General features: G+C 37.5%; 1 pseudogene; it reads right to left on the bottom strand.

The window, feature by feature from the left end:
* Positions 1 to 4,803: 4,803 nt before the first annotated feature.
* Positions 4,804 to 7,476, bottom strand: part of LOC117283434 — a 16,535-nt pseudogene continuing 13,862 nt past the window's right edge.

Here is a 7,476-nt window from a genome sequence, read left to right as displayed (position 1 = left end):
GTAGAAGTAAAGCTAAGATCCAAGCCTGGGTAACTAAAATGGTTAATCACACAAGAATAGCTCTCAAAAATTCTAATTTACTATGCACATTTATCAAATTCTATGAGTTTATAGTTTCCTGAGTGGGAGGGGGAAGCAGAAGAGAGCTGCTCCAAAAAAAAAAAAAAGTTAGAATCAAATGCTACACTGCTGTGTTATCTTTTGAAAATCTTTCTCTGCCTTCATGAGTACAAAGCAATGTGTCCTCACCCAAATATATACCAACTTGGTTGTTCCAAAATTGGATCTGAACTCAAAATCTCTGATGATTAGAGATAAGAGAAATAGGACAACTTAATCTAAATAAAATAATTTGAGCTGAACACAAAGCCTCAAATTAACTGTACAACCTAGAAATGCTCTCTGAAAGGCTAAATCTTTGGATTATTATACTATTTGGAAGAGTACTGGGTTCTGTTAATAGGATAGACTTCGTGCAACATATGTTAAGAAAAAAATTTGGAAGCACTTAAAAAATACAAGCTTGGAAGCTCAATCTTGCAAAAAAAAAAAGGGAAAAAATCCTTAAAATATTTTGGAGCTTTTAGAAGAAAGTCAATATTAAAATTAGTACAGAACATAGAAAAAGGGCCTTGAGAGTTGAGTGACTGTTGTTTTTCTAAATGTCAGCATGGAAACCCAAACAAAGTGAGGTGAGTTGGGTCCTGGAAAGACTGGAAGGCTGAGTGTGAAGTGTGTGACGGGGTTGATGGCAACCAAAAACTGTCAAGTGTATGATGACAAAGTATTTCCTGGAATCAAGGGCTGCTTGAAGACATAAAACAAGGGCAATGTCATGGAGTCATGGGCTTTAAACCAAGAGCAGATCGATATGTGGCAATATTACCAATAGTTCGAACAAATTTCAGACAGAACTCTTGGCAATGGAAACCACTCATAGATACTTTGAGCCGAGCTTTACACTAAGGTGACAATCCCTGTCTATAGCACAGGAAAATAACAAACGTTAGAATACACCTTGTGCTCTGCTTTTCTTTTAGCAGCATGGAAAGCAACCAATTTTTAAAAGTAAATTGCACTCTACTTTTATTTAATGTCATTATTTTGAAAATGTAATAATTATTCATAGAAGATATACTTCATTATAACTTTAGTTTCACCGTGATAGCTGAACATCATATTTGACTATTACTACATTCTCATTAAAGACAACTTCCTCTAGTGGTGTGACCAGCTGCACTAAGGAAAGTAAGAAAATGTGTTCTAGTTCAGTTACTAGAACTCTTTCTCATCTGTAAAAATGAAGCATTGGTCTTATACTATTCATAAGAGTTTGTGAGAAATTATTTATGTTGTTGCTTTTACTCCTATAATCAAACTTAGGTACTGTCAACATGACTTCTGCCTAGAGTGGCTATTAGTTGTGGCTGTTTTGATGGAAAAAGATGAAGGAGCAAAGAGAGGGAGAGAGAGAAGACATATCTGTACACGATATACACTAACATATAGATTTATTTATTATATTCATAAATGAATGTGGTGTTTCAGAAATTTACTACACTGCAAACTAAATAAGACACCTTGTCTGTGAAATCCAGAAAAGAAACTCACCTAGCTTCACCCACTGTACTCTCTCCAGAACATTTTTCTCCCACAGAGTAAGAAAAGTACCCCAACCTAAAAGTATCTAAACCTTCAGCTTACAAAGAGTTGTGACTCTAGAGCTTCCTCTATTTCCGGCTCACATCTTACCTTTTATGGGAGCAATGAAATGTTTTTGTTGAAAAGCCTTTCCCCTTTAATTAAACAGAGATAGGGTTGAGTCAACAATAGAGTTCTGGAAGCAGACAAACTGAAATGTCAATAAGCTATTGAAAGACACACTCTGTCCAAAGATATTAGGAGGCTGCATTGATCTTGAATTCTTAAGAACAAAAAAAGACCTTTAGAGTAGAAAATGGGCCTCAGGGAGGAGCTGAGGAAAATCCTGATTAGCCTAAGTATGATTCTTTACCCTTACAAACTCTCATCTAAAGCTTGCCAGATTTTTCAGGATGAGGAGGAAGAGTCCACATTTCCCTAGCTGTGCAGCGATATTTTTTTACAGTGCCTCCTAACAATTTTGTAAAATAGAGGACATTTATTTACTAGAAAGCTACAAGTGCTGGGAAAGCAGATTATTTGGGGGACATGCAATGATTTGTCTTTTTATCTATTTTTATTCTTGGGGTAGGGGCAGGGAATTCTTTATGCACTGACCTCAGCATCCACAAAGCTTTTTCTCAACCAACAGATCCCACATTTAATTTAAAGGTGATGGTTGCCTAACTTTGTAAATATATTAACAACCATTAAGCTACATTAAAAGATGATGTATATTGGTGTCCTCTAAAGCAGATATGTCCAACACACAGCCCAAATGTGGTACTGGACAGCTAATAATGTGGCCCCACAAGATCACAAACTTTTAACTTTATTATGTGATTTTTAGTGAGTTTTTTATGACTAAAGAGTACAGTGCTTGAATATAGACTGAGTAGAGGACAACAAGAAGCTGTGTAGGGAAGAGCACTGTAGAGTGTGAACTCTGCCTTCCACAGGCACAGTGCAAGCAAAACTCACATGGATCAGACATTAAAGTCGCATGAGACTTGGTAAGTAAACCACCACCTTATTTCTACCTGCCTACACATGTGCACCTGTGCAGACAGGCATTTATTGTTATTGAGCAGACATGGGCTTTCTTATTTAATTATTAAACTTGACCTTGTTGTGTTATCTTATAAAATAATTTAGCAAGTTAAAATATAAAAAAGAAATTCTGCATTATATTCATTAATCATAATATATATTTTGTATGCAGCCCAAAGCAGTTCCTCTTCACTCAGTGCAGCTTGGCAAGCCAAAAGTGGGACAACCCTACTCTAAAGCAACAAAAGAAACCTCACTAGAGTTCAGAATAATCAATAAACAACCACCTCAAAAATCAAAATTTAATTCCTAATTCCTCCATAGAAATGTGCATATTGTCAGTATACTGAGAGCCATGATTTTTTTTTTTTTTTAGAGCCATGATTTAAAAAAAACTACAACAAAACAACCACTTCACTAGCTAAGCATGGTCTTGTACCTCTGGAATCACAGCACATTGGTGGCTGAGACAGAAGGATTTTGATTTGGAGGCTAGGTTTACATAGTGAGTTTGAGTCCAGCCTAAACTATTGGTGACACCCTATCATGAATTGCCCACAGCCCTACCTGAAAATCTTCACTACAGCTAGGTCAGGGGTGTCATCATATAATAATTTATGCAAGTATTTAACAGTCTGCATGGGAATTTCCTGTACATGTTCTTACTGAGTCCTTACAAAAACCTTGTGGGGTTGTAAGAGCTGTAAAAACCATCTGTCTCCCACAGATGGGAAGGTGGAGAATCAGTAAGGCTAAATGTCTTGCCCCAAAATACCCACCTGATAATGGAACAGTCCGTTTGGAGACCAGAACCTCTGACTCCTCATTCAGTTTTTCTTTTCCTCAAGTACAAGATCCCAATGATGAATGTAACTGCCCTGTATACTAAAAAAGTATCAACAAACTCAATAAGATTAAAAAAAAAAAAAAAAACCCAAGAGACTTTAACAGTGTCTTTCTGCTGCTTTTGTCTTATCCACACTACCTGGATTAGGGCAGGCCAAACCAACCTCTCACGTGTAGCAGTTCAGTAATCACACGCCCTTAATCCCAGCATCACACAGTGTAGATTTAGCTATCTTGGGAAAAGGCTGCATGAGGCTTTGAGGGGACATCTAGACACAAGTCACAACACTCTTCTATTTTAAAATAAAAACCTTTCTTGCCTCCAGCAACACTAAAATATACTAGCCTTTCACTTACTTGCTTAAGTCAAAAGCTTGGGAATCATTTATCTTTTCCTCTCCATTATCCTGAATGCAGCTGACAAGCAATTTCCACTAAACCTATTTCCCCATTATCTCTTTACTCATGCTTTAATCTCTGATGTGCAAAAGAAATATAATGTGTGCCAAGATATGTAAAATTTAAATTTTTCTGGGAGCCATAAAAAATAAAAAGAAACAACAAAATTAATTTTAACAATATATTTCATTTAATCTGTGTATCAAAAATATTGTCTTTTCAACATGTAATCATAAAAAATACAAATGAGATATTTTTACATCCTCAAGTTGGCCTAGTCACATTTCAACAGATATATGTTGTTAGTGGCTACTATATTGGACAGCAGAGCTCCATTTTTTCCCCATACTCCTGTCCTCCCTTCACCCTGGACAGCATAGCTCTAGTTCAGCATCTCTTACCCAAGTTGACGAACTCTTTACCAGATGTGAAGAGGAACCATCAAGTGGTTCTATATTCCTGTTGGGCCCCTTTCCATATGTCCAAACTACTGAAGCCAGATTGATTTTTCTAGAAATAAAATCTCATGTCATTTTCTTCCTCAGAATTCTTCCTATTTTACACAGCTTTATGACTTCTTATATTTATAAGGCCCTCATAACCTAGACATTGTTTTATCTCTCTTTTCATAGTCCATAATGAAATGCACAGAATTTCTTGTTGTCACTTAAAGTTATTAGGATCTTCTTGGCTTCTGGGTTATTGTTTACTCTGTTCTTCTGTTTAGAATGCTCTCTTTATCCTCCTTTACACCCTTGTTAAGCTAACTATCAGCAGATGAGGCCAACCCATCACTTAGGAAGCTTCTCAGTGTCCTCTGGGAAGGCTACAGGCTTCCACTTCTAGATTAGGAGGAGCCTTCATGGATTAGCAAGATACCTCCTTCAAACCAAGCACCTGTCCTCCTCTGGTTGCCCAGCACAGGCAGTAATGACGCATAAACTGCTCCAGAAGGTCCATTTCATCCAAAAATTCAAGGGATTCTATTGTGCTCACTCAGCTGGGGCAGCCTGCTGTACAGCTCTTATCGTGTCCACCATAGATGTGGTTTCCCACCCATTCAACAGGAGCCATTTTCTCTGAGACTCTAACGACTTGCAGCTTTCCACTCTTGCCTGCCAGGTGACACCACCATCTCCAAAGGTTTTCAGTCATGATCTGACCAAAGCAATCATCCATGTTTACCTGTTTATGAACATGGCTGTCTCAAAGCTGTTGGCTGCCCATGTTTTGAGGTTTCCCAACTGCTCTGGAGTCATGCAACTCAGCACACATTCAGTTATCAGGAGTGTGGGCAACTGTATATTCATGTTACATTTCTTTAGTTTCCCTTCCCGTTCAGGTAAGTCTTGGAGATCTTCTCCAATAATCGTATATCTCTTTGAATCCAGTATGCGCCCATACATCTAAAGTGTGTCCTCTGCATGTAATTCTATAGTGGGTTTGGCAAGAGAAGACTTGTTTTTGATGTGCAGCTCCTGCGTGATGATCATTGTAAAGTCAACTTCAAAATATTTACTTGGGAGAAAATCTTCATCCATCCCAGCCCTAAGGGTGAGAATTTGCCAATGGCATTCTGTCTTCCAGAGGAAAGCTTTTGTAAGCTGGCTGACACTGTGAACTAGAGCAAAATATCCTGTTAATTTTGGGGCCTTCCTCCCATTAGTCTCACAAAATGCTCGACGTAAGGGTCCTGCCAGCAGCCCAGGCTGACTGCCTAATTTTTATTTCTTTTGTTTGAACTCAAGCAATCATGCTCCCTAGCATTTTCTTCTATTGCCTCCCTTCCAATCTCAAAACACCCTTTCTTAAACTGACTATTGATAATTTCCAGATGTATAAGCTTTTGGTATCATCTTTCCTCTTAAATGTCATCTTAAATATGCACCTCCTTCTGTTTTAATATATTATAATCAGCATCTAAATTATAGAATTTGCAACTTTCCAAGTAAGATATAACTTACTGTTAAATAAATAGTTCTACTTCTAAATGCAAATTATGATCACAATAATTTTTCACTTTGGGTTACTTATTGAAAAGAGTAATGTTTATTAACTTTCTCTGAATTAAATGTAACAAGTAGCTTTTTGGCTTTCATCTTGTTATTAGTGATAATTAACTGTAATGATGAAGAATTACTAATGGTTATAACTCAGAGGAGCAAAATAATGTATTTCAAAAAGCTGCTTGCCCTTAATGCCAAAACCAGAGGAGCCAACCAAAACAGAGAAGTACAGGCCAATCTCCCTAATGAACACAGATACCAAAATCCTCAATAAGATATTGACCAAGTAAGATTCATCCCAATGATGCAGGGATGGTTCAACATAAATAAGTCAACAAATGTATTAAGCCATATTACAGAGGTAAGTACAAAAACCATATGATCAATTCAATAGATGCATAAAAAGTATTTCACAAAGTCCAACACCCATTCATATAAAATCGTACAGAAAATTGGAATATATGGTCTTTATTTCAATCTTATAAAAGCTATGACAAATCAATAACCAACATCATACTAAATGGACAAAAATTGAAAGCTTTCACTATAAAATCAGATAGCCTGGAACTTGTAGCAATCCTTCTGCTTCATAGCTGGGATTGCAAGAGTGGGCCGCCATGTCCTGCTATTCATACATATTTGTACCATATGAAACAAAACAAAAACCTGCTTGCTCCTTTAGGTATTGAGTAAAGCAACCCAGTCCTTTTCTATCTGGAAAGCTGTACCCAGTGGTCATTGCCGGATGCCAAGTACAGATCACATCCATCTCCCACCCCTCCCCTAGGCCTTCTTTGAGCCTTTCAAGCTACCACCAGCAATTTAAGGAGCTCATTCACGTAACATGAAAGTGGGGTGGAATAAGCAGAATTTGAAGACAAGAAAAACTTGTTTTTAGTGCTTGGACACCTGTCTCTACTAGTTTCATTTTACTTGAAAGAAAATAGGAAGGAGAAGTTGAAGTGAGTTGGCTTCTTTCATTCTCTAACAACACTGATTTCTGAGTGTAGGGGGGCTACAGGCAATGAGCCTTCCAATTTCAGAATCATGGCAGCCTTGAGCATTCACACTGTGAGGGAAGAACTTGAGAAAGGATTCACTTGAATGCAATGCCTCTCTACCTTGGCTGCATATCAGAATTACCTGGAAGCCCTTCAAAAATCTCTTGCTCAGGGCATCCCAGACCCACTCAGTCTGTACATTTGGGGATGAGATCAATGCATCAGTTTTTTAGAGCTTACCAAGTGTTGCTAATGTGCAAGGTTGAGAGCTACCAGCCTAGTAATAGGCATCTGTGTTGATATATAAATTGCTATTGGGCGATGGCTCTCAGTTTTAATTGCACATTGGAATCACTGAGAGTTTAAAAAGATATTGATGTGAAAGAAATGGGAAGATGATGGTCAATAGTAGAAGCTTCCCAGTATAAGATGAACATTTTCTGAGGATCTAATGTACAATGTGGTGGGTCATGATGTAGATGCTAATTAATTGGATTGTTATAATCTTTACACACCGCATATATATATATATA

The sequence above is a fragment of the Fukomys damarensis genome, unplaced genomic scaffold (assembly GCF_012274545.1).
Source record: "Fukomys damarensis isolate Sample0158 unplaced genomic scaffold, DMR_v1.0_HiC HiC_scaffold_26, whole genome shotgun sequence".
NCBI classification, from domain to species: Eukaryota; Metazoa; Chordata; class Mammalia; order Rodentia; family Bathyergidae; genus Fukomys; species Fukomys damarensis.
The sequence above is the reverse complement of the archived record's forward strand: the minus strand, read 5'-3'. Positions and strand labels throughout refer to the sequence as shown.